Below are 24,271 nucleotides of genomic sequence, written 5' to 3'. Positions count from 1 at the left end.
CATCTGCAAACAATGACAGTTTTATTTCTTCTTTACCGATTTGGATGACTTTTCTTTCTTTTTCCTCTCTGATTTCTGTGGCTAAAGCTTCCAAAACTATGTTGAATAACAGTGGTGAAAGTGGGCAACCTTGTCTTGTTCCTGATCTTAGAGGAAATGGTTTCAGTTTTTCGCCATCGAGAATGATGTTGGCTGTGGGTTTGTTGTATATGACCTTTATTATGTTGAGGTAAGTTCCCTTTATGCCTACCTTCTGGAGGGTTTTTATCATAAATCAATGTTGAATTTTGTCTAAAGCTTTTTCTGCATCTATTGAGCTTATCATGGTTTTTATCTTTTAATTTGTTAATATGGTGTATCACATTGATTGATTTGTGTATATTGAAGAATCCTTTCATTCCTGGGATAGACCCCAGTTGATCACGGTGTATGATCCTTTTATGTGCTGTTGGATTCTGTTTGCTAGTATTTTGTTGAGGATTTTTGTGTCTATGTTCATCAGTGATACTGGCCTGTAGTTTTCTTTCTTTGTAACATCTTTGTCTGGTTTTGGTATCAGGGTGATGGTGGCTTTGTAGAATGAGTTTGGGAGTATTCCTCCCTCTGCTGTATTTTGGAAGAGTTTGAGAAGGATAGGTGTTAACTCTTCTCTAAATATTTGATAGAATTTGCCTGTGAAGCCATCTGGTCCTGGACTTTTGTTTGTTGGAAGATTTTTCATCACAGTTTCAATTTCAGTGCTTGTGACTGGTCTGTTTATATTTTCTATTCTTTCCTGGTTCAGTCTTGGAAGGCTGTACTTTTCTAAGAATTTGTCCATTTCTTCCAGGTTGTCCATCTTATTGGCATATAGTTGCTTGTAGTAATCTCTCATGATCCTTTATATTTCTGCAGTGTCAGTTGTTACTTCTCCTTTTTCACTTCTAATTCTGTTGGTTTGAGTCTTCTCTCTTTTTTTCTTGATGAGTCTGGCTAATTGTTTATCAATTTTTTTATCTTCTCAAAGAACCAGCTTTTAGTTTTATTGATCTTTGCTATTGTTTCTTTCATTTCTTTTCATTTATTTCTGATCCGATCTTTATGATTTCTTTCCTTCTTCTAACTTTGAGGTATTTTAGTTCTTTCTCTAATTGCTTTAGGTGTAAGGTTAGGTTGTTTTTTTGAGATGTTTCTTGTTTCTTGAGGTAGGGTTGTATTGCTATGAACTTCGCTCTTAGAACTGCTTTTGGTGCATCCCATAGGTTTTGGGTTGTCGTGTTTTCATTGCCATTTGTTTCTAGGTATTTTCTGATTTCCCCTTTGATTTCTTCAGTGATCTCTTGGCTATTAGGTAGTGTATTGTTTAGCCTCCATGTGTTTGTATTTTTTATAGTTTTTTTTCCTGTAATTGATATCTAGTCTCATAGTATTGTGGTTGGAAAAGTTACTTGATATGATTTCAATTTTCTTAAATTTACCAAGGCTTGATTTGTGACCCAAGATATGATCTATCTTGGAGAATGTTCCATAAGCACTTGAGAAGAAAGTGTATTCTGTTGTTTTGGGATGGAATGGCCTATAAATATCATTTAAGTCCATCTTGTTTAATGTGTCATTTGAAGCTTATGTTTCCTTATTTATTTTCATTTTCGATGATCTGTCCATTGGTGAAACCGGGGTGTTAAAGTCCCCTACTATGATTGTGTTACTGTTGATTTCCCATTTTATGGCTGTTAGCATTTGCCTTATGCATTGAGGTGCTCCTATGTTGGGTGCATAAATATTTACAATTGTTATATCTTCTTCTTGGATCGATCCCTTGATCATTATGTAGTGTCCTTCTTTGTGTCTTGTGACAGTCTTTATTTTAAAGTCTATTTTGTCTGATATGAGAATTGTTACTCCAGCTTTCTTTTGATTTCCATTTGCATGGAATATCTTTTTCCATCCCCTCACTTCCAGTCTGTGTGTGTCCCTAGGTCTGAAGCGGGTCTCTTGTAGACAGCATATATACGGGTCTTGTTTTTGTAACTATTCTGCCAGTCTATGTCTTTTGGTTGGAGCATTTAATCCATTTACATTTCAGGTAATTATCGATATGTATGTTCCTATTACCATTTTCTTAATTGTTTTGGGTTTGTTTTTGTAGGTCTTTTCCTTCTCTTGTGTTTCCTGCCTAGAGAAGTTCCTTTAGCATTTGTTGTAAAGCTGGTTTGTTGGTGCTCAATTCTCTTAGCTTTCACTTGTCTGTAAAGGTTTTAATTTCTCCATTGAATCTGAGTGAGATCCTTGTCAGGTAGAATAATCTTGGTTGTAGGTTTCTCCCTTTCATCACTTTAAATATATTCTGCCACTCCCTTCTGGCTTGCAGAGTTTCTGCTGAAAGATCAACTGTTAACCTTATGGGCATTCCCTTGTATGTTATTTGCTGCTTTTCCCTAGCTGTTTTTTTCTTTGTATTTAATTTTTGATAGTTTGATTATTATGTGTCTTGGCGTGTTTCTCCTTGGATTTATCCTGTATGGGGCTCTCTGTGCTTCCTGGACTTGACTATTTCCTTTCCCATGTTAGGTAAGTTTTTAACTATAATCTGTGCAAATATCTTCTCAGACCCTTTCTTTTTCTCTTCTTCCTCTGGGACCTCTATAATTCGAATGTTGCTGCATTTAATGTTGTCCCTGATGTCTCTGAGACTGTCCTCAATTCTTTTCATTGTTTTTTCTTTATTCTGCTCTGTGGTAGTTATTTTCACTATTTTATCTTCCAGGTCACTTATCCCTCTTCTGCCTCAGTTATTCTGCTATTGATTCTCTGTAGAGAATTTCTAATTTCATTTATTGTGTTGTTCATCATTGTTTGTTTGCTCTTTTGTTCTTCTAGGTCCTTGTTAAACATTTTTTGTATTTTCTCCATTCTATTTCCAAGATTTTGGTCATGTTTACTGTCATTACTCTGAATTCTTTTTCAGGTAGACTGCCTATTTCCTCTTCATTTGTTGGGTCTGCTGGGTTTTTGCCTTGTTCCTTCATCTGCTGCATATTTTTCTGTCTTCTCATTTTGTTTAACTTACTGTGTTTGGGGTCTCATTTTTGCAGGCTGTTGGTTTTTAGTTCCCATTGTTTTTGGTGTCTGCCCCTAGTGCATAAGGTTGGTTCAGTGACTTGTGTAGGCTTCCTGGTAGAGGGGACTGGTGCCTGTGTTCTGTGGATGGGGCTGGATCTTGTCTTTCTGGTGGGCAGGGCCGCATCCAGTGGTGTGTTTTTGGGTGTCTGTGAACTTAGTATGATTTTAGGCAGCCTCTCTGCTAATGGGTGTGGTTGTGTTCCTTTCTTGCTAGTTGTTTGGCATGGGGCATCCAGCACTGGCGTTTGTTGGCTGTAGGGTGGAGCTGGGTGTTAGCGTTGTGGTGAAGATCTCTGGGATAGCTCTCACCGATTGATATTATGTGGGGCTGGGAGGTCTCTGTTGGACCAATGTCCTGAACTCAGCTCTCCCACCTCAGAGGCTCAGGCCTGACACCAGGCTGGAGCACCAAGATGCTGTCAGCCATGCAGCTCAGAAGAAAAGGGAGAAAGGAAAGAAAGAAAGAAAGAAAGAAAGAAAGAAAGAAAGAAAGAAAGAAAGAAAGAAAGAAAGAAAGAAAGAAAGAAAGAAAGAAAGAAAGAAAGAAAGAAAGAGAGAGAGAGAGAGAGAGAGAGAGAGAGAGAGGGAGGGAGGGAGGGAGGGAGGGAGGGAGGGAAGGGAGGAAGGGAGGAAGGGAGGAAGGGAGGAAAGGAGGAAGGGAGGAAGGGAGGAAGGGAGGAAGGGAGGAAGGAAATAATAAATTGTAAAAATTATTTTAAAAATAATATTAATAAAAGGGAAGAGAGCAACCAATGAACAAATCCACCAATGATAACAAGCGCTAAACACTAAACTAAGATAAACATAAAAATCAGAAACAAATCAGTCGGAAAAAACAAACCCCAAGTCTACAGTTGCTCCCAAAATCCACCGCCTCAATTTGGGACGATTCGTTGTTTGTTTAGGTATTCCACAGATGCAGGGTACAGGGTACATCAAGTTGGTTGTGGGGATTTAATCCGCTGCTCCTGAGGCTGCTGGGAGAAATTTCCCTTTCTCTTCTTTGTTCGCTCAGCTCCTGGGGTTCAGCTTTGGTTTTGGCCCTGCCTCTGCATGTAGGTCACCTTCAGGCATCTGTTCCCACCCAGACAGGATAGGGTTAAAGCAGCAGCTGATTAGGGGGTCTTTGTTCATTCAGGCTCGGGGGAGGGAGGGGTACAGTAGTTATATTTGGAATGCGGGGTGAGCCCGTGACAGCAGAGGCCAACATGACATTGCAACAGCCTGAGTCTCACCATGTGTTCTCCCGGGGAAGTTGTCCCTGCATCACAGGACCCTGTCAGTGGCAGGCTGCACAGGCTCCTGGGGGTTGTGGATAGTGACCTGTGCTTGCACACAGGATTCTTGGTGGCTGCAGCAGCAGCATTAGCGTTTCATGCCTGTCTCTGGGGTCTGAGCTGCTAGCCGTGGCTTGGGCCAGTCTCTGAAGCTCATTTAGGCGTTGCTCTGCCTTCTGTGGGCAGATGGGGAAGGAATCCCCTCTCCTTGTCTCTTGCCTCTTAAGCAGGTCCAGACTTTTTCCCACACTCCCTCCTGGCTAGCTGTGGTGCACTAGCCCCCTTCAGGCTGTGTTCACGCAGCCAACCCCAGTCCTCTCCCTGGGATCTGATCTCCAAAGCTCGAGCCTCAGCTCCCAGCTCCCTCCCACCCCAGCAGGTGAGCAGACAAGCGTCTTGGGCTGGTGAGTGCTGGTCAGCACTGATCCTCTGTGTGGGAATCTCTCTGCTTTGCCCTCTGTACCCCTGTTGCTGTGCTCTACCCCATGGCTCCGAAGCTTCCCCCCACCCACCCCCCATCGCCACATGGGTGCTGAAGGGGCTTCCTAGTGTGTGGAAATTTTTCCTCCTTCACAGCTCCCTCCCAGAGGTTCAGGTCCTTTCCTTGCTCTTTTGTCTCTGTTTTTTCTTTTGCCCTACCCAGGTACGTGGGTATTTTCTTGCCCTTTGGGAAGTCTGAGGTCTTCTGCCAGCATTCAGTGGGTGTTCTGTAGGAGTTGTTCCACATTTAGATGTACTTTTGATGTATTTGTGGGGAGGAAGGTGATTTCCACGTCTTACTCCTCCGCAATCTTGAAGGTCTCCCCTGTAGTTATATTTTTTAAATACATATTTTCCCAATAAGTTTTGTGTGCAAATTTTAACCATCATTTAAATTATTAAATTTTTGCTGTCAGAGGACTGTTCCTTCATCTACTATTTTTTGGAACCAAAAGAACCCTGAGCTAGATAAACTGAGGCTTTGAGCTTTACACTTATACTATGTAAAATTCTATTTTAGCAAGGTTAACAAGAAGAAAGGCATTTTTATCACTGATCAATTACCTGTTATTTATACCTCATGAAAATAGAAAATGGGTTCAGCCCTAGAGAGGGTGACCTCTTTTATTTATCAGTTAGCAAAACCACACGATTCTAAACTGAATGTAATTGTACATATCTGACAAACACATGCACATTCAAGATCTATTGTTGTTGTTGTTGTTATTATTGCTAATGCATTCTGGGTCAGTCTTTTCTATTAATGTCTACTGATCACCCTCTTTTTGCTCTCCACATGTTGGTTCTCCATAAAGAGGGATGTGTAGTGTTGGTTCCCATACCATGGGGCTCACAAGGTCTGTAGCTGGGCCAAAGACGGCCATCTTGTGCAGGAAATCTAGCAACTCTTGAAGAATAGTGGGAAATAATGTTCAGTCTGAGTAGGCCTCTTGTTTCTATGCTTTCTAGAACTGATATTTTATTTGGTGGATCCAATGATTCCATAAATGTCACAAAGGTTAGACGGAGACCAGAAATATGTATCTTAATTGATCATCAAACATTTTTGGATATAAGTGTCAAAGAGGAATTTTATAACAAAGATAAGTGGCCTCTCCTGGCTGTCCTGGTGGGTCCGTTTCTTTTCTTGCTCCGTTTTGGTTAACATTGAAAGGAATTTAAAAGATAGTGCTAATTATCTCTCAGATTCATTCTCCTTTGTTCCTTTTACTTAAAAAATAAAAGCCCTAAGTTTTAGCTTGGCACATCACTGACCAGCTGGAAATTACATGTCTCAGCTTGCGTCGTAGTTACATGAGGCTGAATAGGATGCAGGTTATTGGGATGAGAGCATAGGAAATGTGGGAACTTCTGGTCATGTCCATAAAGAGAAGCCCCTTCCCTTGGGCTCCCTCTTTCCCCCTTCCCATCATCGGGGGAAATAGCAACAAGAGGAGCTGCCTTAGATGTAGAGACGGAAGCTGCATATTAAGCATGGTTGGGCCAACCCAGCAGCCTGGTCTTTGGATGAACACATGGAGCACAGGTTGCTTGCTTCTGAGTTGTTACATGAAAAGGAAAGAAGCTTCTAATTTAAGCTACATTATTTTGGGGTCTCTTTGTTACCTCAGCTTAGCCTGTGTCCTGACTAATGGAACAACGCAGAAAATCTTAATTGCTGTAAGATCCAGCACAGTCATTATCATTTTCATTGTCCTAATGATATAATATGATCACCTGATGTATTCACTAATAAACGTCTCATGTCAAGATTACCATATTTAAAAATCAACAATGACAACATACAACATAATAGGTACAATATAACACATTGTGAAGTTTACGATGACAATAGCAGACATACGTCCTGAGCAGTGTTTTCAAGCCAGAGTAGTGTGCATGTGCAGACTTCACATCTCCTCACCAGAGACTGGAGTATCAGACAGGAGGTGACATGCCTACAGATCCTTTGGAAAAGGCAAGAGTGTAATTGGGAAATGGGAACAGAGAGATGTGGTTAAGTATGGAACCACAAGTTGTAGCTCTCTTGGAAAGACATTTGCTGCTAAGTAACTGGTACTAAAATATATATTGAAACTAAAATTGACAGTTTCAGTGAAACTTTAGGGCAAATATACCACCCACGGAGGGCAAAAAGGCAGAGGAATAACATGCATCATCCAATTTGTTGTGCTGTTAGGTAAAATCCCTCACCTGTTCAGACTGACATGGAACAGGCCTGTTTTCTGTCACTCACCCCTTTTATCCTTGAGAGAGAAGGCTGGCTAAGCAGAGACTCAGGGCAGCTGCAGGCTGACAGAAATTCCTGGCAGTGAAGCTGTCTGTAGGTTTCTGTGTGCTATTAGAATTCTATTTCCAAAGGTTTTTAATGCAAAAATGGAATATATTAGAATACTTGTATTATTTACTAGTCCTGCTTAGCTACACATTAAAGAGTTTATTCTAGACTCAGGACAATGTCTCTGGGTATTAGAAGTTTCATAGATGTGTGTACTCCCTTGTACATTCCATAAAAGAGGCCAATGTGAACATTTCTCCTTGGAAGAGGAAACAGCCTCAAGCATCTGAGACCTTCCTTGAGAAATTTACCCTCTCCTGAGAAGTTCAAATCTCCTCTCCAAATATATGAATATGTATAGAGGATCTTGCCTTTCATGCCTGAGTACTTGGGGCATGCACTGCTGAAAACCCCTGAAAAATAGACTTAATTAATACAAGAATATGCCTGAAGGCACTCATATAGAGGCAAATCAAATCACTCTTTAACTTCATAAAGCTCAGCAAACTGAATGTTTCTTGCCCACAAATCTTGAAAATACAAGTTATTTATTTCAGGTGGTCACTTTATAATTCACATTAGTGAGATTATCATATTCCAGCAAGGTCACCGAAATTAGCGCTACTGTGACCCCTCTATTGTGTGTCCCACCAATCATTCAATGCCTTAAGTCACTCTTGAGGGCAAGGCACTGTGACAGGTCCTGCAAGGTGAATGCCTTCACCATTTTCACCATAAAACCAACTGTTACTATGTGTTAGATGTTGCATTGAATATAAAGAATAATGACAACTGGTCATTGCTTTTATGAAACCTAGAAGCTAGTTGAGGAGCAAACACAATTGTGACAGGCTTAACCGTTTTTCAGGTATTTCAAGGGCAATCATAATTAGCAGCTAAGTAGAATGAGTGGTATAAAAAAGTAGTCAAAACTCTTTAACAAGGTGCCCAGCCCTGGGTCAGGGGCTTTCCACTTATTGTCTTACCCAATCTTCTCCACAACCTCTGAGCGATTATCCTCATTTGGGGAAACCGAAGTTTATAAAGGTAAAATAATTTGATAAAAATTCATGTAAACTAGTAAGTGAGGAGTCAAGGACTAGAATCCAGACCTGTCTCCTCCAATGACTTGAGTTTTTAGGGGGAGAAGTGATCTTGAGCAAAGTCTTGAAGGAAGGAAGCTTCGGCCGAAGGAAGAGCAAGGGCCTCCTGAGTTGGGGTCTGAAGGAACCAAGGACTGGAAGGTGGAGCCTGAGGCTTGCCTGCCTGCCCAGGAAATGCCCTCAATCCTGGGGGTGATTACCTCTTCCTTTTGTTATAACATACGTAGAGCTAAGCAGTTGGTTGTCTCTTCTATACTCACTTTCTAATTGTGAGTTAGTTCAGGTTACAGAAAAACCTGCACACTATAATTCAAATAAAAAGTCCTCAGTTTCTTTGTAGAAGGGCATGCCCTATGTAGAAGGGCATCTGGATATTAGCATTTCCAATTGTGCCTTGGAGCCAGGAAGTAGATAAACCCATCAGAAAGTTGACTTTTCATTATGTTCTTGAGCAGATCATTGCAATGGAAACTTTAGCCCAATTAGGGCTTATGCCACAGACTTAAGGTTCCAATAAAGCCACTAAATTTGTAAAGAAGATTCTGTTTTAAACCTGCTGGAAATTTCAAGCTGGTATTTCCCAGGATTTCTAAGATACAGTTGTCTCCAAATTGGCCCTTTGTATTGTGCCCTAGGGCAGCACAGCAGTGTTGCAATTGTGTCTAATTAACCTCCTGCTAAACGCAAAATGTCAGAAAGGTGAATCATCAAACTAGAGCTAGAGGCTGGGTTGTTGTTATTTTCCACAGGGATAGAACTAGCTTTTTTAGTTTCTGAGGCAACTACTCTGAAAGTTGGCAGGGTATTAGCACTTTTGTATTAGGATATTTGCATGTCAAAGATGAGATCTGAATATGTCTTAACTTTGATGAGGTCACATTTTAGAACCAGTAGCTGAGAAAGACAGAGATAATTATAGCTGAATACTGATTTAGGGGGGAAGACTTTTTAACCAGGTTTGGTTCCATGTAAAATTCTGTTTTCTGCATAACTCGAGGTGACTAGCACAGCTGGATTTTTTTTTCTTTATTTAAAAAATCTGGTAGCCAGGTGGAGGAGAGCAAAAGACTTTGCATTATAATTCATTTGGGATAGGCTAAACTATGCTGCAGTAACAACTCCAAAATCATAGTGGCTTTAAATACCAAAGTTTTATTTTTCAATCATACTACATGTTCATTGGGTCAGCCAAGACCTAGCTGGGAGAAGGTTACATCTCTGTGCTACCACAATTGCCAACTATTTTTCTACTGCTGTGTATCAAACTATCATAAATTTAGCAGCTTAAAATAACACACACACTTATGTCATAGGGTCTGTGGGCCAGAAATCTAAGTACAGCTTAGCAGGGTCCTTGGATTTATGGTCTCTCACAGGGCTTCAATCAAGGCATTAGGGCTGGGAGTCTCATCTGAAGGCATGACTGGGGAAGGATTCACTTCCAAGCTCATATGGTTGTTGGCAAGAAATAGTACCTGGCAGGTTGTTGGGACGGGGGCCTCTGTTTCTTGCCATGTGGACCTCACCACAGGGCAAATGAAAACATGGCAGCTTACTTCAATAAAGCCAGCAGGGAAAAGAATGTGCTTGCAAGGTTGTACTTACAATCTCATGTGATATAATAAGGGAAAAGACATCCCATCACCTTTGCCATATTCTATTAGTTAGTATCAAGTCACCAGACCAGCCCACACTCGAAGGGACTGCACAAGGACATGAATTCCAAGGTGTGGAGGTCTTTTGGGATCAACTTAGGGTCTGTCCACCACTCACCAAGACAGAGAAAAGTAAACATGAGGGGCCAGGCACTGGCCCTTAAAGACACATCACTTCCACTTACATTTCATTGGCCATACCAAGTCATATGGCCATACCTGTCTTAGGAGAGGGGAGATGCAATTCTACATATGCCTGGGGAGAGGAGAAACAATATTTACCAACAACCCCAATGACAGCCATGTCTATGAAATAAAATTACTTTGGGCTCTGTAGAGGGATTCACCAGCTACAAACAGATCAATGCATAAAATAACAGGTTAAAAATTAACCAAATTAATTATACCATTATATCATTGTCTTAGCTTGGCTTCCCCTAGAAGCAAACCCTGAGATAAGAAATTGAGTAGAAGTAGTTTATTTTAGAAGTGATCATAGTGGATAAGGATGTGAAAGAGGAAGGAAAGAAAGCTAAAAATGAGCATGTGGTAACAGCTCCAACTGGGGCTCAAACCCTCTGGGAATACTCCAAAGAGTTATCCCACCTGTAGGATAAGTAAAGTAGGATATTCTCCCTTTAACCCCTGTCTGTCACTGGCTGAGGGCTGTTCCCAGAGGAACAGCTAGCCTGTTCTTGATTGGGTTGAGAGAAAGCATTCAGACAAAGAGTTTTGAGTGCTTGTGATAACTAAGTCTACCAGCATGGTGAGTGATAAACGTTTCTATGGGCCAGATCCAACAGCATCTGCTACAACCATTAGACTTGTGTTGTGTGTGAACTGAAAGTCAAGGAACTGGTTTCAGAATCAGGTTTTTATGCTAAGTGATTTAATAACTGTGTCATCGAAATTCTGTGCTTCTCTCCTGCCTTGAGCTCAACTCCTAAGTGTGTTTGGGAAAAAAAAGTAATAAGAAGCAAACTCTAAGCTTCTTAGTTGTATATAATCAATACAGCTTTTTAATTACGATTATTACTAATAGTAATACATAATAATAATGATGAGTCTGAAAGGCCATGTTTGCTTTTATAATATGGAGGATTGTAGAGGAAGTGGAAAGAGGAGGGGGGCAGTTTTTTTATCATTACCAACAGCTTTCCTAACCTCTTATCCACAGACGGTTGCTACTGAAGGGGTGTGGAAGTAGTAGGGTTGAAGGCATCAGAGGCTGGGGAACTCTGGAGGTAGTGGAGACACAGGAATAGGAAGATAACCTCATGGGCTATGGTAACTTCTGTCCCTGTGTATTAATTTGCTAGGGCTGTAATAATAAAGTGCCACAAATTAGGTGACTCAAACAACAGAAGTGTTTTTTCTCACAGTTCTGGAGGCTGGAAGTCTGAGAGCAAGGTGTCAGCAGGATTGGTTCCTCCTGAGGGTTGTGAGGAAGATTCTGTTCTGTGCCTCTGCCCTAGCTTTTTATGGTTTGCTGGCAATTTTTAACATTTCTTGGCTTGTAGAAGCATCACCCTAACCACTTCCTTCATCTTCATATGGCGCTATCCTTCGGTACATGTCTGTGTCCCAGTTTCCTTTTTTTATGAGAGCCAGTGATATTTGATTGAATGACCTCATCTTAACTAATTATATCTGCAACAACCAACCCTATTCCGAATAAGGTCACATTCTGAGGTCCTGGGGGTTAGGAATTCAACATATTAATTTGGGCAGGGGGACACTAATCAACCCATAATACCATGTAATTCAAAATGTTATTTCTTTATAGGTCCAAAATCCAGCCTTCCACCTAAATTCTGAAGACTCCATGAAGTCTCTCTCTTTCTTTGTAACCATATAGATGTCTGCCTTTACAGCCTAAAAACCTGCAATTGATTTTAGATGATCTTGCATTTTCCCCTGTTTCACGTGTGCAAATATCTCCAGAGCAAGTTCCTCAAAGCCTGGGATCACAGGAAACATAAGTCCAAGGCAGTATACATTTTACCTTCCCTTAATACGTGTTGACAGAACATCAGGTAATTTACACCCTCCTCCAGACTAAGTTCTAGAAGGGCAGTAGTTAACAGTCTTATAGAACTTTACAAATACACATTCCTGAGCCCCATACAGATCTAGAGAATCATATTTTGGGGTATAGAATCAAAAAGTCTGTATGTTCATAAGCTCCTTTTGTGATTTTGATGCAGCTATACTCACAGGACAGTACTCAGGAACCTCTAGGGTAGAATTCAGTTCCCAGGGAGTCTCTGACCACGGCTTGCCAAGTCCAATGTCAGTTTTATGTATTTCTAATTCTTCTGGGGCGAAATAGAACATTATTTCTTAAAGCTCCTAGGCATGATATTGACAGAGATCCATGATTAAATATGTTTGGGAAATTGAGTTAATCAGAGTGAAATAAATTTACTTACTGTAGGACTTTTCAAAAATTTAAAAGGATAATGTACATTGTGAACTGCAGTAGAGAAGGATAGTATGAAACGCTTCCTATCTTCTTCTTTTATTTCTTTTTTGGCTGTGACAAGCGGCTTGAGGGATCTTACTTCCCCAACCAGTGATTGAAGCACTGGGTCACCAAGGAACTCCCTCTTTCTATCTTCTTTTACTAAAGAAACTTTTGTTTTTCCTAGAGTACCTCCTGACACCATTCTTCTTAAGCACATTTTGGAAAATGAAATGAAATCTGGTGCTATTTTCAAGAGGCCTAACTTCCATCTCCAACATATTATTCACAGAAGACCTCTTTGACTTTTTTCATCTATAAAGTTGAGGCAATTTGCTCCAAAATATTTGTAGACCTTGTAAAACTAGTTTACTTATTTTTGACTCACATTTGTCATGTTATTTAATATGAAATCTACTTTACTCTGGTGCCTTTGTTTCTTTCTATCGCATTAGAGAGAAACTGAGTTTCCACCATTATAAGGTACTATGCTAGGCACTTTTGGGGAAACTCATGAGAATGAATAATGACACCTCCCCTCAAGAAATCTCTCAGTCATGTCGGAGAGACAGACATGTACATATATTTTTATTTCTCTCTTCCCTCTGTCCCCTCTCTCTTCATATCTCCTATATTTGTCTCTGGTATTCAGAAGAAATATGTGCAGCAAAAGATGCAATAAAGTACTATGTTATTTCTCTATTTATCTTCATTATCTCCAGAGAGAAAATATGCCAATGTGAAAATCAATGAAAGGTTAACTGTCCCTTTCTCCTAATAAAGGAAATGTTTTAAATGGTTTCTTAGGAAAATTTGGCCTTGGATTCCTTTGTAAGTTCCTTTAAATTAAAATTAGCACAGAGAACAGAATGACAAGCAAATACAATGCCATAGGCAAGTTTGGAGTGACCCCAAAACCAGTTTCTGATATGAGAGAACTTCTGCATGTTGAGTGGATGACATAAAGGGAAAGTGGCTGTGCCCCTGCACCCTGCTGCCTATCTCTTCTCCTTGTGAGATGCCGCCATGTGCCCTGGGGTCATGATTCCAGACGCTGGAGGTTTGGTTTGAGGTCTTGAGAGTAGCCTGCTGAGCAGTGGTTCGCAAGAGATCAGTACCTCCCTTGAGGGTATGGTGGTCAGATTTAGCAAATAAAAATATAGGATGCCTAGTAAAATGTGAATTTCAAAGAAATAATTTTTTTAGTGAATGTACATCCCAAATATTGTATAGGATATATTTATATTGAAAAATATTTTGTTTCTCTGAAGTTCAACTATAACAAAGCATCCTGGATTTAATCTGATAACCCTACTCTAGGGAGATTTTTTATAATTTGTGGAAGGAATTTTGTCACCACAGTGATGGAGGGAACAGGGATGCTAGATATTGTGCACCTGTTGACCAATCTTACACAATAGAAAATTGTCCTGTAGCCATATGACTTCTGAATAGCCCACTGGACACTCATGAAAACAAAGTAAATAGGGATAGTTTTAATGTATAATGAATTTAATATATAACAGAGTCTTTGAATCAGAATGCAACAACTATGTAAATTAAAGGATGATTTTACTTTGTTTTGTTCAGTATGTTACCAACAGTTGTTCATCACTCCAGAAAACCATATCACTTGTGGCAACAGTGCTGGTGGTATTTGAGTCACCAATATACCACACTTAAATTATTTGTAGCTGTCACCATCATAGTGATTCTATATGTGTGTGTGTGCATCACCAGATTCTTCATTATTCTTATAATATTGAGCCCAAATTCTTACCTATGAAAATACTGTATTATAAATTCCATTTATTTCTTTTACATTAAAATTAAGGCATAATATATTTTGTTCAAAATATTTGTGGAGATAGATCACATTACCTATGAATTTCATTTCAGAAGAGTAAGGGGAACTTGGGTCTGATAATTTCGATTTCCACTGCTGAGGGGCCTTGGACCTGTTTTGCCTACCATGCAACGTGGCTAGGCTCTGGTGGAAAAAAGAACTTTGAAGGAAGAAAGGTTCTAAAATTTTACAAGAAAAATCAAAATGGCATGACTACGCAAACATACTGCAATCACTTCACCTCTTCCTTTCATATCTCTCTAAATCCCTCTGAGAAACATATTGGAATTTCAATCTTGATTCTGCTTTGAACATTTTTTAAATGTTTTTTTCCCCCTACGTTTTTGGACACTAATTACATCACTGCATGTTGGATATACTTCTTTGCATTAATCCAAGTTTTGTTTTATGAATTCTGATAGATCTAAACGGAAAAGAGATTCAAACCCTGAGGCTGCTTAGGATTTATTAATACCAATACTTCCATCAGCATAATGATAATGTTGATTAGAACTTTTAAAAAATCTACTTCTGAGTGAATACTTTGTCTCACCATGTAGAGGACAGACCTAGATCCTGAAGATATCTAAACATAATGATTACAATTCATATTCTAGGCTATTAAGCAATTTGTCTGGCAATTAACTATATGATTCCTTGAACCACTGTTATCATAATAAATAGCATTTGGGTAAAATCAATGTTGGGGATGCTATGAGGCTGTCCTAGACAGAAGAAGGGAAAAAATAGATGCTAGTGACAAAGAGAAGCAACGAAGAGGAAGGACAGCAATGAACCAGGGTGTTCTGGTTATCAATTGCTGTGTAATAAACTCCCCCCCACACAAGTTAGCAGCTAAAAACAACAGCCAACTTAATTATATCTCATAATTTTCGGGTCAGGAATTAAGGTAGGGTTCAGCTGCACAATTTTTCTGCTCCATGGGGCATCCACTAGAGTCACTAAGGTATTCAGCTGGAGGACGGGCTGATCTGCAAGGTTCAAGATGATCTATTTCATGTGCTCAATGCCTTGACAAGGAGGGTTGGAAGCTTAGGCTTGGCTGGGCCCCTTGTCCTCTCCATATGATCTTTTCTGCAGGGTAACTGAACTGTTTACATGGTGGCTTAGGGCTGCGAGAATGTTTCCTGTGACGTAGAAGTGGAAGCAGCCCAGAAACTAGTGCAGCATCATTTCTGCTGTATTATACTGGTCACTATCACAGGTGGTGCATAGACTTAGAGGGAAGGAAAATAAACATCCCCCCTCAATGGAAAAGGATCAAAGAATTTTTGGCCACTTAATCCACCAAATTTGAAAGAAAAAAAGAGGTTGATGGACACACGTTACACCTCCCCAAGATGCAAACTACCATGTCCATGCAGGAAAGACATTGAGAAAAGAGACAGAGGGAAATGGCCCAGTGCAAAATGAACAGTAAGGTCAGCAGAGGTAGTGCTACTGTGGTCCTGGAGGAACCTGACAAAGAGTTAAATTTACAATATCATGAAAGGTTATAGCATCTGTAACATGACAATGTCATGCTAGCTAGTACAAAAAAGTACAACAGGTTAATATTGTGAAGTATTATACTACTCATATTTTATTCCTATAAGATTACTTCTCCAAAGGCGCTCTTCAGAGTGAGGGAAGAACACAGGAAAGACAAACGTTTATATGTTCCCATTTGGACTTCTTCATTAAGTTCATGAAGTCCATTTCACACAAGAGTGTGAGAGTCAGGTTGTTTAGAGCCAGTAAGGACTTGCAGTTTTAAATGAGCCTGAACTTATGGGGAATCAAAAATAGAGGTTATAGGGCTTCCCTGGTGGCGCAGTGGTTGAGAGTCCACCTGCCGATGCAGGGGACACGGGTTCGTGCCCTGGTCTGGGAAGATCCCACATGCCGCGGAGCGGCTGGGCCCGTGAGCCATGGCCACTGAGCCTGCGCGTCCGGAGCCTGTGCTCCGCAACGGGAGAGTCCACGACAGTGAGAGGCCCGCGTACCGCAAAAAAAAACAAAAGGAGGTTATAAAATGGACCAAAGAATAGCAAGGATAAAGATATGATTGTTTTCTCAAGAACTGTGACATGTTATACCACTTGCACAGTTACTTTTAATATGTGAATACTGCAGAGACAGGAGGCATGTGGGCCAGAGAATTCTTTATTGACACAACCAGATCAACAACCAGAATAACGTTGCAGCATGAGTCCCCCAAACCTAGTCCCACAGGCTTCTCGATGAGAGCCATGGAAGCTTTTAACTCGTGTTGGCAGGGGTGGGGTTGGGTGAAGAATAATGGATTTTCTGTTTATGTACAGGAGAGAAGCTGCCTCTACTCTCCTCCCAAAACAAGAGAAGGGGAAAAAAAACTTTTGTTGCTTTGAGATGAGGATGAAAAGGATGCTGGGATCTTACCCTAACCATCTGGATTGTAAATAAAGTCTCTCCAGGAGTCAGAGAGCCTAGAGTGTTCCACCTAGAGAGGTCTCTGGCTTCATATATTTTTACAGATATATTCCTAGGAGCTAATCTGGGTGCCTATCTCCAGATATTTGGCTTTGGGAGGGTTAAGAAAAGTTGTATTATCCTTTCGGATCAGAGCAATTAGCTACATCATTAGGGAACAAATGGCTACAGATCTAATCCTTATGATATGTGAAAATGTGTCCAGGGGAAATGGAAGCCAATATTCTCTATCTTTATATCATTTATATTTCTGTGTCTCAGGAAGCTCGGCTTTTTACGACAGCACTAAGGAATCCAGGGAAGTTTTATTTCCCCACCATGATGTAACAGTGGTTTCCTGACATGTAGGATGGCAATAAGAACACTTGCTAATCTGGGGGGTTCAGGTGGAGGTATATTTACAGGCAGCAAGACTAAGATAAATATGGTGCACAAGTCAATCAATTTTTACTGCTTTTAGCTTCATGTACAAGTAATCTGATCACAGAGGTGTAAGTAAATAGGATTTTCTTTTTTCCTCTCTAACAAGAAGTCTGAAGATAAGTAGCTCAAATCTGTACTCAATCATCAATGTCTCCTAGCTTATAACTGCTGCCTTAGTATGTGTCTTGCTGGTTACAAGATGCCCACTCTACATCCTGGCATCACATATGTATTTTAATCAACAAGGAAGAAGAAAGGCAAAGGCTAAAGGCACATGTCAGCTTTTTTTTTTCTAAGTCCTGGAAACAGTAACTTTTGAGAAGTTTACCCAGTAATTTTCAGTTATTATCTTATTGCCCATGCCTAGCAAAAAGAAGTCTGAAAAGGTAAATATTTGTACTAATAACTTTGATACCCTGAACAAAATTGGGTTTCTTTTAGCAAGGAGGACAGAAGGAAGAGCTATCAGAATCATAACCAGTAATGTCCCCCATCCCCTGATCCTCAGCCTAAGACTATGAAAATCCCAGGGGGTTTGGGAGTAGGCTGAAAGTGGAAGAGATTTCTGCTCCACTTCCTGTCTGGAACTGTGGGAGGAGACTCACTCTCAGTTTGCTAGCATTGTCACAGGATGGATGGGCACGAAGGGTAGAGTGTTGTGTTTAGGCAAAGAGGGGAGCTGGGGACTAAAAGAGGCCCCAGGTGGGGTGAAGAAGATGCAGAAGATATGGACCTGCTCACCAGAGGCTCTGGCAGAAACAACAAACATCAGCATCATATTTCCGTCCAAGCCCCCCAACCAAATGTGTCCAGGTACATCAGCAGCAGATGAAGCGCTACAGAGGCTGATCTCTAAAGAGCCAATGGAGGTCGACGAAGAGCTGAGGCCAGACTATAGACCACATACACTGCCCCAACATAAGTAATGATACATAAGCTCCCCCTGCACCCCAGTACCATTGGGGGGATGGAAAGATAGGCTATGAACTCTGAACCGTATGGCTCTAAACCCTGAACTGAACCTAATTAGCTGAGAGACTAATTTTTAAACTGAATGTGACTAAATTATCTTTAATCTGTAAGGTCACGATTATTTTTCCCACCATCTGAAGAAATGGTAAGTGGGGATAGGGTGGGGTCCTGAGTCATTTGAATTCAATCATAAAGATATAAAAAAGGTACATTTCTACACACTTGAGTAGTATATAAATTTAAAATCTATAATCATGGGTAAGTCTATGATTATGGTGCGAAAGGCATTAAACATTAGAAATAAGTGTCTGACCATTTTTGATATCTAAGTGAAGTGTGATGATGAAGCTAATTCCTCTATTTAGGCAAACATTGACTTAGCCTCCCATGAACAGATGCTGTGCTTCATTCAATGGCCAGATTTTAAGTGGTAAAGTGGAGGTGCAGACTGTCTCCGGGGGGCCCTGAGCATGAGAGAGGGGACCCCCACAAAGATAACTAAAGCAAGACAGCTCCTGTGCATTCAGGTTCTGAGTAAGGAGACTTACAGGGCATGCATTAGGCTGAGGAATTCTCAGCAATTTGTGGGGGAAACAGTGGACAATATTTCTGCCTCAGTACCTAGGTCACTCCTAGAGAAAGGAAGAAAGAGAATGTTTCTCAGGACTTAGCTGTCACTATAAGGAATTCTTAGGAGGAAGCAATAGAAGAGAGAGATGATAAGAAAATAATAATGATTACAAATACTTATAATAGCTATTATTGGCTATAAATTTCTACTCTGTGGGAAACATGAAAATAACAGTTATTTATCATCTTCAGTTCTCACAATGATTCCTGCAAGGTAGGTATTTTTATCCCCACTTTTGCATATGAGGAAACAGATTCAGGGAGATTAAAGGCACTTTTAACCAGTGGTGGCCAGTGAGTCCAATGCCAAAGCAGGGCTCTTTTCACTATACCAGTACATATACGGCTACTGCACAGAACCAGGGAAACAGTCTTTGGTCATTTATCCAAATCCCCTCACTCTGAAAGTGGGGAGAGGTTGTAAGAGACAAGGACTGGTGTTTTGCCCCTTGCCCCTAAATACCCCACCTCCCATTCTTCTCAAAAAGGCAGTGCCCAAAGGTCCCTGTGCTTACATCTGGGTTCCTAACCAACAAAATCTGGGTTCATAAGCGGGAGGAATAGCATCTTAAACAGACAGTTTTGTGGTAACAGCAAAAGCCTCTTGATTCCTAAAAGATGCAGTCAGTCTTCCCGGTATGAACACAGTGAACTTTCTGGAATTCATAACCAATTACATGTGCACTGGGATTTTTCCACTACATTCTTTGAGATACTCCCTCTCAACCTCATAATAAGTGATGTCACCCCTGGGGGGACCACCAGGGAGCACAGGGATTTCATGTGTCTTAAATCGGTGTCCAGATATAGTGTAACTAAGTCATATTACAGTATTTATAAATACTTAACTCATTATTTTCTTTGGATGACTGGAGTGTAGCACTAAAAAAAAATCCAAACTTCAATTTTTGGTTTATTTCCCAGAATAGAACTCATTACATCCAAAGCTTTATGAGTCCCTTCTGGAAGATAAGGACAGATCACATCTTACTCACCACAAGGAAAACAACCATTGAAGATACCCTGTGGCTTACATCTCTTATATCTAACTTCCTCCCTTTGTCCAAATTCCTAAGGTTTCCATGGGGTGAAAAGATAGGGGAGTTTGGATGGGAAGGAGAGAATTACAGTGCAGGACAAGAAAGTTTATGTCACTAGCTGACTCAATTTAAGAGTATCTGATTCTTGGGAATTGATATTCCAAATATTTTGAGCTTTTCATATAAAAAAATAGAAAGAATGTGGTATTTATTGACATGTTTCATGAACTAAATTTAAAACTTTGCTGTCAGAGACTCTTGAAGTAATTTATAACTCGGCCCACACTGAAGTGTCCAAAAATATGGATCTATAATGGGATAATGTCATCCCTTGTGCTGCCCACAGGACCCTCAAAAGCGATCTTGTAAGAAGGGAATAATCCCAAAATGGCAGGATCAAGCCTGGTCTTGCTTTCACAGCAGGACGAGTCACAATGTTTTAGGGGGTCAAACACACCTGAGCCTGATCTGGGCTGGATCTGGCAGATGAGTTCTGCTAGAAAGAATTTCTGGAGTAAACTGAAGCAAACTTAGCTTGGTGGGACAAGACCAAAGCCAAATGATGGGTACAGAGAACAGATTCCAGTCACCTAGAGAAGGGAATGAAAAGTGCTGGGTGGGGTTTAGGGCAGGATTCTAGTACCAGTAGGACAAAATAAGAAACCAAAGCAAAAGCCCAGTTATAAGCAGTGTACGCCACCAGGGTGAAGGGGAAAGTCTGCAGCCTTGTAAGGCCAAGACTGCCTGGAAGCCATTCTAGGTGCCCAAGACCATGCCACAGCTGGGAAAGAGACATTTAATAGGTTCATGAGGTTGGTTCATGGATGGATGAGCAAAGACATTGCTTCATTCCACAACTCCAAGGGGCATGTGTATGGTACCCCTTGGCACTGCCCAGCGGACAGGATTCAAAGGGAACACAATGTGAATGGTGTCCACTGGAGTCATCCCACGTGGTAGCCCTGAGCAGAAGATACCTAGTCCACACATTTAAGTACAATCCTTAGCCTGGTGCATATAGAGCAGAAGGTACTGACTGTATATTTCCATTTATTTGTGCACATTTGGACTGATTTAGAAATAATTCTAAAACCTCTTGCTCCATGTTGAGCATAGCACGTTGCTGAAAGTGAAGAGGCAGGGAAGCAGTTTTGTTGAAGCAAAATTTATTTGTTGGAGGTAAGGGTTGTGACTTTTGAATACTGATGTGTTTTGTTTCTCACTTTAAATTTTTTTTTTTTTTAGACCGAGGAAGAACAATTTATCTTTTTTATTATTAAAAAATTTTTTTTCTCTTTTTCAATAGATTTTATTTGTTTGTTTGTTTGTTTGTTTATTGGGTGTGCTGGGTCTTCCCTGTGGCATGCAGGCTTTCTCTAGTTGCGGGGAGCGAGGGCTACTCTTCGCTCCGGTGCATGGGCTTCTCATTGCGGTGGCTTCTCTTGCTGCGGAGCACAGGCTCTAGGCGCGCAGGCTTCAGTAGTTGTGGCTCACGGGCTTAGTTGCTCTGCGGCATGTGGAATCTTCCCGGACCAGGGCTCAAACCCATGTTCCCTGCATTGGCAGGCAGATCCTTAACCACTGAGCCACCAGGGAAGCCCTCACCTTTAAATTTACTTGTACAAGTTTCTCACATGAGCCTGGAAATATTTACACAAGGAAAATCAGCAACCAGCTAAGCAGTGAAGCCAAGCCGGCCTGAAAATTTGAACCCAGGGCATTTCCTTGACAGAGACCACAACATCTGGCTAATGGAGCATGTTTATTTCCTTCTATTGCTATGTCTTCAGAGTGTGCCTGTCTGTCACTCCTCACATCAATAAACTACATTTTTATTCTGGTGTCCAACTCACCTTCCACTCACCCTGGAATGATAAACTACAATCTGAAGAGTTGTAAAGGTTTGCCCAGAAAATAATTCTCACTCAGATTTTCTTCTGGCTTCTTGTCTGGCCCAGAATCTGAGGCTATAATTGATTAAGGTTGGTCATGACAGCACAAAGCTAGAGCTGTGATCACTCAACATCCCTTCATCTGAGAAAATAAATCAAGGGCAGCAGCACCATGTGGCAGGGAAGTAAGGTATCCCAGAGCTATTTCTGTGCAAGCTGGGAGAACAAGTCAGTGTCCCACAGAGCTTGAGTCTCTCAATTTCATTTTCATAATCAGGTTAGCTGCTTTTCAAAGATGCACTGTGACACTCACATAGGGGAAAGCTTGTGTTACTTGGCTCAGCTAAATACGCTGACGGTGAAAGGGTTAGGAAGGCACTTCCCCCTTTTTTTTCCTTAGTGAATTGAAAGGCACTTTGAAAATATATTTAGTGTCTTTGAACTTTTCTGTGCTCACTGCTGGTAGCATTTATAAAAGCCACATGGTGATAGAGAAGCCTCGTTCCCAAAAGCAAGCTGAGATGAGTGAAAATAATGATCTAAGTAAATATTCTGTCCTGGTTTGGATGACAAGGCAGGTTGAGATGACAGCGGATCTCAGTTATCAGAAACCTAGGACTCCCCTTTGAGGCCTTCCTCTCCCTCTGTACCCCTTTCAATCCTTTATGAAGCCCTATTGATGTTACCTCCTAAATATCTCTTGAATCCATCCATTGTTTCCATCTCCACCACGAATACCTAGACTTCAGCTTTCCCTTGGACACACACACACACCCCACTCCCAATCCATGGTCTCCTTTCTCTTATGCCTGTGCTATCATAGTCCGTTCCTCACACGGTAGCCAGAGAGGTCTTTTTATAACATCGATCAAGATATGTAACTCTCCTGAATCAAATCCCTTTATTGGCTTCCTTTCACACTCCAAATAAAATCTAAACTCCTTACCACGGCTTTCAAAGCCCTTGATTATCTGACATCTGCCTCTCTCCATTTTCATTTCCTACAACTCTCCCATCATTCATGTTGGTCCAAACACACTGACCTTTATTCTGCTCCTTCTACTTGGCACTTCTCTCTCTGTCTAGAACGTGCTTCCTTCTGATCTTGACTCCTTTGTAACACTCAGGTAATCTGATTTAAACGTCCACTCCATAAACAGTCCTTCCTGATCACCAATAGATTTTCACTCTCTGACAAATCTGTCACATTTTGTAGATTACTTAATCATTTATCCATTTGTTGTTAACCTCCAACAGACTATAGGCTCCAGAAGAACAAGTAGCTCACCCTTGTGCCTAATTTTAACCGGCACCTAGTAGGCATTCAATAAACATTTATTAAATGGAATGAAGTAAATGAATGAAGGAATGACATTCTGGTTTTAGCCCCTGACTCCAAGGTGCTGGAGTTATTGTCCTAATTATTAGGTTAACCTGCTGCCCAGTGTTACATTATCTGGCTTTCCTCTCAGACAATTTGATATTTCAGTTATTTCCTGAAAATAACTTGGAGATGCCCCTGATTTGTCCATCTACTGCTTTGATTCCTTGGATACCACTCATTCTTTCACGTTAAGCAAAAACAAGTAATTGTTGCAGAGGTCTCTGTATTTTGCAGCTGCTCTTTTGTAAGATGCACTTTTCCCAAATAAAACAATTTTAAAAACAAAACAAAATAAAAAACTGTCCAAGAGACAATTTGGTATTTTAGTCACCTTCTGACCTATTCTGCTTTGACTGAGTTTGGCTTAAGACCGTGGACTGAGCCTATGTGTAGGGGCCTGACAATGAGTACCTATGATCCTTACCCAGGTTTACTAGCTAACAATGGAAAAGGATGGTGCAACAAATGAAAGACTGTCACAAATTCATTGACCCTAATCCTCGGTATATGTCTGGGAGAACATGTCTACTCCCCATGGATCTGGGTGTGTTCTGTGACTGCTTTGGCTGACGGAATACATTGGAAGTAGCGTTACTGGCAAAGCCCATCAACAATTCCCAGGAAATAAAAATCGGACTTGGGTAATAAAGTCTAATTTATTTTCCTTTGTGCTTAGTCTAGTTTCACTTGCACATAGGGTACCACGTGCAGAGGCCTTGCACCCAGCACTTCAGACCAGAGTTCCTGGTGCAAAATGGCTAAGTTTAGCACTGTAGCTCAGCAGGCCATGTGCAAAAGCATTGTACATGACACTGCAATTCAAGATGCCCTAGGGCCCCCCTTCATACCAGACCCCTCCCTCAGAACCCAGTCCAGCAAGTACATGAAGCAGGAATCATTACCAGCAAGGGCCCAACAACCTGCCAGGAAAAGAACACCCTTTGAGACAAGTCACCCATGGAGAAGGAAGGTTCATCCAGATACACATACCACTTACCACCTGTGATCTGTATAACTGGGAAAGTCAAAGTAAGTGTTGAGGAAAGATCCAGAGAGGCTTCTGAACCTGATTAGGGGAAACTTTCAGACCCATGACCCCACCTGAGCTGATAGCGAGAGCCACCTCAATGTACTCCTAACAGGTGAAGAAAAGGCCACAATCTTTTCAAAAGCCCAAGAGGAAGCAGACAACAAAACAGAAACGATGCAAGTCATAATATTTTCAGATGGGG

This window comes from Pseudorca crassidens, chromosome 3, assembly GCF_039906515.1.
Source record: "Pseudorca crassidens isolate mPseCra1 chromosome 3, mPseCra1.hap1, whole genome shotgun sequence".
Classification (NCBI taxonomy): domain Eukaryota; kingdom Metazoa; phylum Chordata; class Mammalia; order Artiodactyla; family Delphinidae; genus Pseudorca; species Pseudorca crassidens.
Note: the sequence above shows the minus strand (reverse complement) of the source record.